An 8377-nucleotide genomic window follows, 5' to 3' on the forward strand; every position below is an offset into this window, starting at 1 on the left:
AACAAAACAATGGTATCCTTTTTCCAAATATTGCAGGAATAGTCACGATAACCTTTCCATCACGTATTTGCTCTCCCCCTTGGGATCAAAGAGTGATTCTATGTAAAATTTACCTAATATTCCTTTCTTCAGCTAAGGCATATGTTAGGGTTTCAAATACTAAACATGCCGTAAGTTTTATTATTCACTTTTATTTATTGATAACCCAGCCTTCTTCTCAACAAGTACAAAAGTGTCGGTCTTTCCTTCGACTTAGGGTTTCCAAATCCCTAGAGTTCTTGCCTTTGAGACATGGAGATGTTGCTGCATCTAGCCCAATTCCTGAATAGGATTGACAAACATGGTCACTATCGGATGGATCTTAAGGTATCATAGTTTTAATCCTAATGATTGTATTCAGATACAAGGGTTTGTGTGAACCTCAATGCGTCATATGAGTAAATCTACACTCGATCATCTATGGATACATAGAATTTTCTAAAATCCCCTACAAGTTCATTAACTATTGAAAAATAGCTCAAGTTACTTGTTAAAAAAGAACTCGTGTGCATGCCAAGTGACATATCCTATGTCTCAGTGAATAGCGGAGATGGCAATTAATACCTAGATATTTGGATATGAATTATCCATACCCGATGTTGTATTCATATTCGTCGAAATGCCCTAGACGGTGGCTCCATTGTTGGATGCGGGATTACTGTTGATGCTTGTCTCCCTCCATTTTGGGGCCATGCCTTCAGCTTACGAATCTCTCTCTCTTTCTCTCGTCGGAGAAATTGCGTGCTGAAGTGACTCCTTTCGATTGCGATGGGGTTAAACTGGCGAGGAGATGGAGGTTAAACCCACGAGAAGATGGAGAGAAAAGCAACATGTGTGGTCACCCTCTAAGGAGGGGATGAGGAACGGGTTTCATCAGAGAGTCTCTCACTCTCTTTCTCTCTCTCTCTCCCTCTCTCTCCCTCTTCTTCTTCTTCTTCTTCTTCTTCTCTCTCTCTCCCCCTCTTTTTCTTCTTCTTCTTCTCTTCTTCTTCTACTCCTCTTCTTCTCCTCTCTCTCTCTCTCCCTCTTCGTCTTCTTCTTCTTCTTCTTCTTCTTCTTCTTCTTCTTCTTCTTCTTCTTCTTCTTCTTCTTCTTCTTCCCTCTCTCTCTCCCTCTTCTTCTTCTTCCCTCTCTCTCTCCCTCTTCTTCTTCTTCCTCTTCTCTTCTTCTTCTCTTCTTCTTCTCCTCTGCTTCTCCTCTTCTTCTTCTCCTCTCTCTCTCTCCCTCTTCCTCTTCTTGGCAACAAGGGGGGGAAGTAAGGCAATCTCCCTTTTACAAATTGACAACAAGGTGGGGGGGAGAAGGAATTAATGTGTGTAGCTTAAGGAGGGTGGGGGGTTTATAATAGGAGGGGGCTTTATTTTTGGGTTGGGGGAAGAGATTGTGGGGAGGGAGTAGAGTGACGTTAGTATCCCCCACCACCTAATCTACATGGCAACGGGGATTTTTGTAGGCCCATTGCCTCAGCTTCATCGACGTCATCTTCATCCTCATCGTCTTCATAATCATCATCTCCTTCTTGTCCACATCAATTGCCATTGTCATCTTCCTTCCCCTTGCCACATCGACTTTCTCTTTTCCTTCCACACTGACTCCCCTTGTCCTTTTCCTTCCCCCCTGCCCCCACTTTCCACCTATCATCGATGAGACGAGAGGGGGGGATTTTTTGATTAATTTAAAGGGGGGGTGTTTCTATGGCTTGTGGGTAGCTGTAGTGAAAGTGATTGTAAGAGAGAGAGAGATAATGAGACAATGAGATGAAGAATGAACCACACACTTGTAATTCATACTTGCTTACACTCTTACTTCATTGGAATAGGTGTGAATACACATATATATACAAAGAAGGTGTGGCTATGGTAGGTTCTCTTAGCAAAGTATCGTCCACATGTTCTAGATCCATCTTATCTAGTTCTCCTAAATATCTAGATATTATCTTCCTAGATATTCTCTAAGTACATGTTCATATGAGTACATTCTAATATTCTAACATTCCACCTCTCTAGAAAAGGTTAACAATATCTTCTAACATTCTTCCTCCCTTCTCAAAAGAAAATAGGATTTTTTTTTTCAGTACAAAGACTTTCTGCCAATCATTTTGGCTGCAAGAGAAGTAAGATTACAATGATGACTATAGCATGAGACCTTGTCCTTGTTGTTGCAAAAGATATACACCAATCTTTTCTTGCAATGATTTAAGGGATGTAAGTTGATGATGAAGATATTTGGGCTTTAGTTGATGTATACCTTGATGAAGAGCTGATCGCCATAGTTTGCTTCACGATAGACTTGATAAGAGATGTGCTCATCATGTAGATAGATTATGTATTTCAATTGGAGCTTGATAGTTGTGGAGTAAAATAACAGTGATAACATGTTTGTACATGGAAATATGATCCCAATGTGACTAGATATCATAGTAAGATAGAGATTGATAAGGTTCTTGTGACTTGATCTTTTGGAATGAATAACTAGTGAATGATGAGGAATTTCAAGCATATTATCTTTGAGAGGACTCCAAGAGTTGGGCATAACATCTTCAAAGTAGTTTGTACCAATGAGCTCATGCATTTCTTTGTACTTTATCCATTCCTTTCCCCTCCTTTGGAAGGCCAAGATAGTTGGCTAATTTGAGAAATATACAATTTGTATATGATGATTTGGGTAAGGTAGGAGGTAGACCATTTCATGATGATACTAAGAGAAAATTGGAAGAGAGAGTACTTGTGATTGTTGATGAGGTTGTTGCAGTGTAAGATAGACTAATTATTGAGATTTGAGTATAAAATTAGAGTAATATGATTGTAGGAGGAACGTAACTATGTGGATGATTGGATAGGGTGGGATAGATAGAAATGATGATTTGATGGACTGGGAGTTAAATAAACATAGTGTGGATGAAATGTGATGGTAGGATAACATCTTGTGTAGGGATTTAGGATTGCACATTATTGATTAGTAATGATGTGATAATGAGATAGTCAGGGAGATAGGATTTTGATGTGAATGTGGAAACATTGTGAGAATCCTGAATGTGTAGGAGGTGATTGCATTTGGCCAAAAAATTGTGGCATATAGTTGAAGTGGAGTGTGTGTGCGACCATAAGGATATGAGGATATTGACCCCATAGAGAGAGTGTAAGATAAGGACCGGGATGATGTGATCTTGAGATTGAAGTGGATTTTAGATAAAGACTAGATATTGAGTGAAAAATGTAAGGAAATAGGATAGAACTCACAGATGTAAGAGAAGTGGAAGCAATGTACCTGATGAGGGAGTGACCTTGAAGGTTCATAGAAATATCCAATAAGAGTTTATCAAGAATGGTAGGAGTATCCATGTTGTCAACTGAGAGAGTGGTGATATTTTGCCTTTTAAATACCATTAAAAATTCTTGAAGAACACAATTCAATAGAGAGGCTATGGGCAATGCCTTCTTGGGCCTCAAGATATAGAGTATGAAGGGTGTCCCCTTCCTCAATTGTTGTTCCGATTGAGATAGAGTCCTCTATTTCAAGATACAAGAGGAGAGACTCATAGGGGTGATAAATATTGTAGTATTGAGAGTGATTAGGAGAGCTAGAGCATGCTTGGATAAATAATTTGAGAGAATGAGAGCACAAAATGGAAGAGTCATGAGAGAGATGTGGGTATGAGGGGCCTTCATCTAGTAGAGGATTGGAGTTGTCCATCAAAGAATTTTCTATGTATTCCACTAATTGGCAAGAGAGAGTGAATACTGGACTTAATGAGGATATAAGGATGGAACATATGTGTTGCATGATGTGATAGAAATAGCTTATGACAAAGGCTTTAGATAAGGGAGAACATTCAGAGTTTAACAAAAGAGGTAAGAGTAAACATGTGGCAAGGGCAAGGAGCTAGGAAACTATGTGAAATGTATGTGTGTTGGCACAAAGAAATAGGATAGTCTATGTGAGTGAGGATAAGATTAGAGATAAGGTTTGTGGATAAGGATCAATAAAAGTGAAGGAAAATGGAAGCTAATGTAAAGGCTTGAGCTAGATTAGAAATGAGTGAAGTATATGTGGCATGGCTCAATGTCTAAAGGCAAAGAGGGTGAGGTTGGTTTGAGAAAAGATAGAAAATATGTGTGGCTAGGAAAAAGATTCTTTGAGGATAAGGTTGGGTGAGAATTAAATGTATTGTGTGTGGGAGATCACTTTAATGGGTAGTGGATGGGTGAGCCACAAATGAGGGTGAGAGAGAAGGGGTTTAGACCTTAATATAGCAAAGGACCAAGGGGGTAGGTAGGTGGAGAGAGGAGATAAGGAGGACAATAATGATAAAGAGGAAAAATAACTTTCTCTCTCTTAAGAAGAGGTGATAATGAAGAAGATAATAGTAGGTGAAGATGATAAGAATAGAGAAGTAGGTGGATAGGATAAATTGAGATCAAGATAATGAAGATAAGGTGCATGTGGATAAGGTTAGTTTACCTTGACATGGATTCAAATCTTACTAATCTACACATAAAGCAATTGATTTGGATTCCATGCAAGAAATAAATCTAAGGATTAATCGACTAGACAAAAGCTGGAAGCTACTAACCTAGGGCTCGGAAGCTTGGTGTGCTCTGACACCATGTAGTGAAAGTGATGGTAAGAGAAAGAGAGAGACAATGAGACAATGAGATGGAGAATGAACCACACACTTGTAATGCGTACTTTCTTACACTCTTACTTCACTTGAAAAGGTGTGAGTACACATATATATACAAAGAAGGTGTGGATATGGTGGGTTCTCTTAGTGAAGTATCATCCACATGTTCTAGATCCATCTTATCTAGTTCTCTTAAATATCTAGATATTATTTTCCTAAATATTCTCTAAGTACATGTTCATATGAGTATATTCTAATATTCTAACATTCTGCCTCTCTAGAAAAGGTTAACAATATCCTCTACTAACAGCAGCAACATTACACCATTGTTATGATAAGAAAAATAACATTTGCAATGGTAAATTGCAACAAGAAAATTATGCATCATCCTCAAGATGGAATGATGATAAAAATGAGTATCTCTTTATCATGTAACATGTGATGAATGCTGTTACATGAAAGGAAACAAGAGATCATGTACAATATGTTGATTAAACTACTTCTAATTATATGATCAGCCATGTTGAATGGCTTGAAAAGATACTAGATCTACATAGTTGCCAATATATAGAGATGAGTGATGATTCATTCCCCCTTCAAGAAAAAAAGTGATGATGTATAGTATATTGATTCAACTGCATCCAACAATATGTTTAGCTATGCTAAATGGCTTGGAGAGATACAAGAGTTACATAGTTTCTAGTATGTAGAGATGGGTGATGATTCATGCTCTTTGATCTCACATATTATAAAATTTACTTTGTCCTTGCATGATGGTCAAAAAAGGTATTTACTAAGTATATAACATGTGCCATCCATCACAAGGAACTTGGTATGTGTTGGTCAAATGGTAGAGCAAGGGTTGCAGATTAGATTTAATATAAATGTTTGTTTTCTTTAAGACTTTAATAATAAGTGTACATTGATTATAAAAGGAAGTAAAGTTGGCCAAATGTTTACTTTGGATGCTAAAATTGCTACTATAATTGTTACTACATATGTAAAGATACATGTGCGGTCGTAAACATTGAAATATATCATAAATGTATTGGATATACAAATGTGCAAAGACTAAAATTAATACAATCCAAAAAATTGGTTATATATTTTCCTACATTTAGAGTTGAAAATTTACATAAGATTTTTGAATCATGTTAGTTTAGAAAGTAGGATAGACAACCTTTTTCACATTGTAGAGATGTGAGTAGGAATATACTTGATATTATGCATACAAATGTTTAGGGACCTATGCAAAATATATCATTTTGTGGCCATAAGTGTTTTGTTACATTTATTGATGATTGCTCTAAAAATCTATGGATATTTCATGAAGAAAATGAGTGAAGTATTTTAGCACTTCAAAACTTTGGAGGCTATTGTTGAAAAAGGAACATGCTTGAAAGTTAAATACTTAAGGTGAGATGAAGGGAAATAATACCTCTCTAATTAGTTTAATTATTTTTTGGGGTCTCATGGGATAAAGAGACAATTTACATGCATGTATATCTCACAATAAAATGGGGTTACAAAAAGAGAAAATAAACGTATTTTAGAAGTTGCATGATCATTGATAGCGGGTGGAAAAAAAAGCCCAGGTATTTTTTATTTGAGGCTAGTCATTATATTATTTATATTATGAACAGAACTTCCACAATCGCAATCCATGATATGACCCCTAAAGTATGTTTTATAGGCAAGAAACTTCATGTGTTACACCTGAAAAATGTTTATTTGTATTGTATATGTTCATATACCTAATGAGTTCAAGAAGAAATTGGACCCAAAGGCTAAAAATTGTATCTTCATTGGATACTCTACTGAGTAGAAAGAATATTGTTTTTATAATCCTATCAATGGTGAGTTTGGGGTGAGGATATGATTTTTTATGAGATGAGCAATTGGTATGTATCTAGTGGAAATGCATTGGATGATGTTGATGATCATGATAGTTATGTGTAGACACCTACCTATAGTTGGCATGGTTATAGTGCTAATCGATTAATACAGTTAGTTATGCACTGCTTGACTTAATAGGCCACTTTCCTCTATATTGTATGCTATTTCTAATTTGCATACCTTGTATTGTGTGAGGAAGAAGGAAGAAAAACTAGATTCAAGAAAGCATTTTGGCCTCCACCTCTCTTTTTTTTTCCTGAGTGAGCTTCGCCTTGCATATATTATATACGTGCAAGACAATAGCTCAAGGAAGTATTGAGATGTCAAGCTCCATATGAGTTGACATTTAATATATACCTTAGTGATGCGAGATGACTTTACTCACTTGCATGTTAGGTGGCTAACAAGGAGGATATACCACTAATCCTATAGATGGACTATTGAGAGCGGATTTTAGAGACCAATTTTGAAGCGAAAAATATCCTAGGAGGCCGTAAAAGACCAAATTTTCATGGAAAATGAAACCAATTATGGATCAATATGTTGGAGTTTTTCTAGGGAGTTCGATGCTAGGAACCCAACACAAGTCTCGTTTCATTAATCGAAGTATGTTTGACCCCCTATTTAATCCCTGCAAGGTTTCGCGTTATGAAGTAGCTATGTGATCTGGGAGCCAGAAAGTGCATGACAGATGGCCAGGTTTATAGATTTTGATGTCACAAAGCCATCCGACTAAAAGAATCTCGAATCCGAGCTTCTTTCGCTCGCCAAAATCGAAACACCCACTTTGCCAAAGTGTGAAACATTCAAAAGTGTACCAATTTTTTGATGCTTTAAAAGTTTAAGCTAAGATTAAGCTTATGAGACATGGAAACACACAATTTTTCAAAACATGGAGGAGGGAGGGGTGTCTTTTTTTTTTGCCCCATTTTTTATTAAAATTTTGGATTTTTTAGCCTGATCACAATGAAGGAAATGCTTAGGGCAGTGAGTTCCTCCAATTCTTTGTCATCTATCACGATAAACAATCCAAAAATTGATGCATTCTATGAAGAGATCTGATTTTAGTATTTCTCTCTCATCTCTCCTCTTGTGGTTTGTTCTCATGGATTAGTGTAAGAGAGAAGGGGGTGGGCTGAGATGAATGATTTTGGTCATGCAATGATGCACAAGCGTAAAGAGATATGAATTGAGGTTAGACGGATCATTAGTGACCATTGAAGAGTGTCAACGAGCCTTCAATGTCGAAAAACGTATGTCATAGTGCATGGTTTTATGAGTAAGTCATTGATTTCATCATTTTATGATCAATTTTGATTGGAAATGGTTGGAAATGCTTGTATTTGATTTCCAATGTTCAAATTTATCATCCATACTGAAGAAATCATAAAAATTTAGTCATATAATAATTTTATGTTAAACACGTAAAACTTGAGACGATGCGATTAAAGGAAAAATAAGCGGTATTTCGAGTTTTGGTATGCATATGCTATTCTTATGGATTGAAACATGCTAAGAAAATTATTTTCAATAAGATTAATCAATCTAAACTAGTAGATCAACAAATGTTAGTAATTTTCTATAAATAAATAGGAAAAAATAAGAAAAAATAAAAAAATTCACATTAGAAAAATAATTAAAAATAAGATTTATGTTTGTGAATGTACGGTAGAGCTGAAGCATGAGGTTCAGTCCTATCTCTTTGTTGAAGTGGATTTTTATCGCTTTCATAAAATAAAAATACATGAAAAATATATCTTAAACCTACCAACCAATGCATAACTCTAAACGGTAGGGATAACGGGGCTATGAGTGGTT

Source organism: Lygodium microphyllum, chromosome 14 (assembly GCF_053477565.2).
Source record: "Lygodium microphyllum isolate KBCC chromosome 14, Lygodium_microphyllum_v1.1.10, whole genome shotgun sequence".
Taxonomy (NCBI): domain Eukaryota; kingdom Viridiplantae; phylum Streptophyta; class Polypodiopsida; order Schizaeales; family Lygodiaceae; genus Lygodium; species Lygodium microphyllum.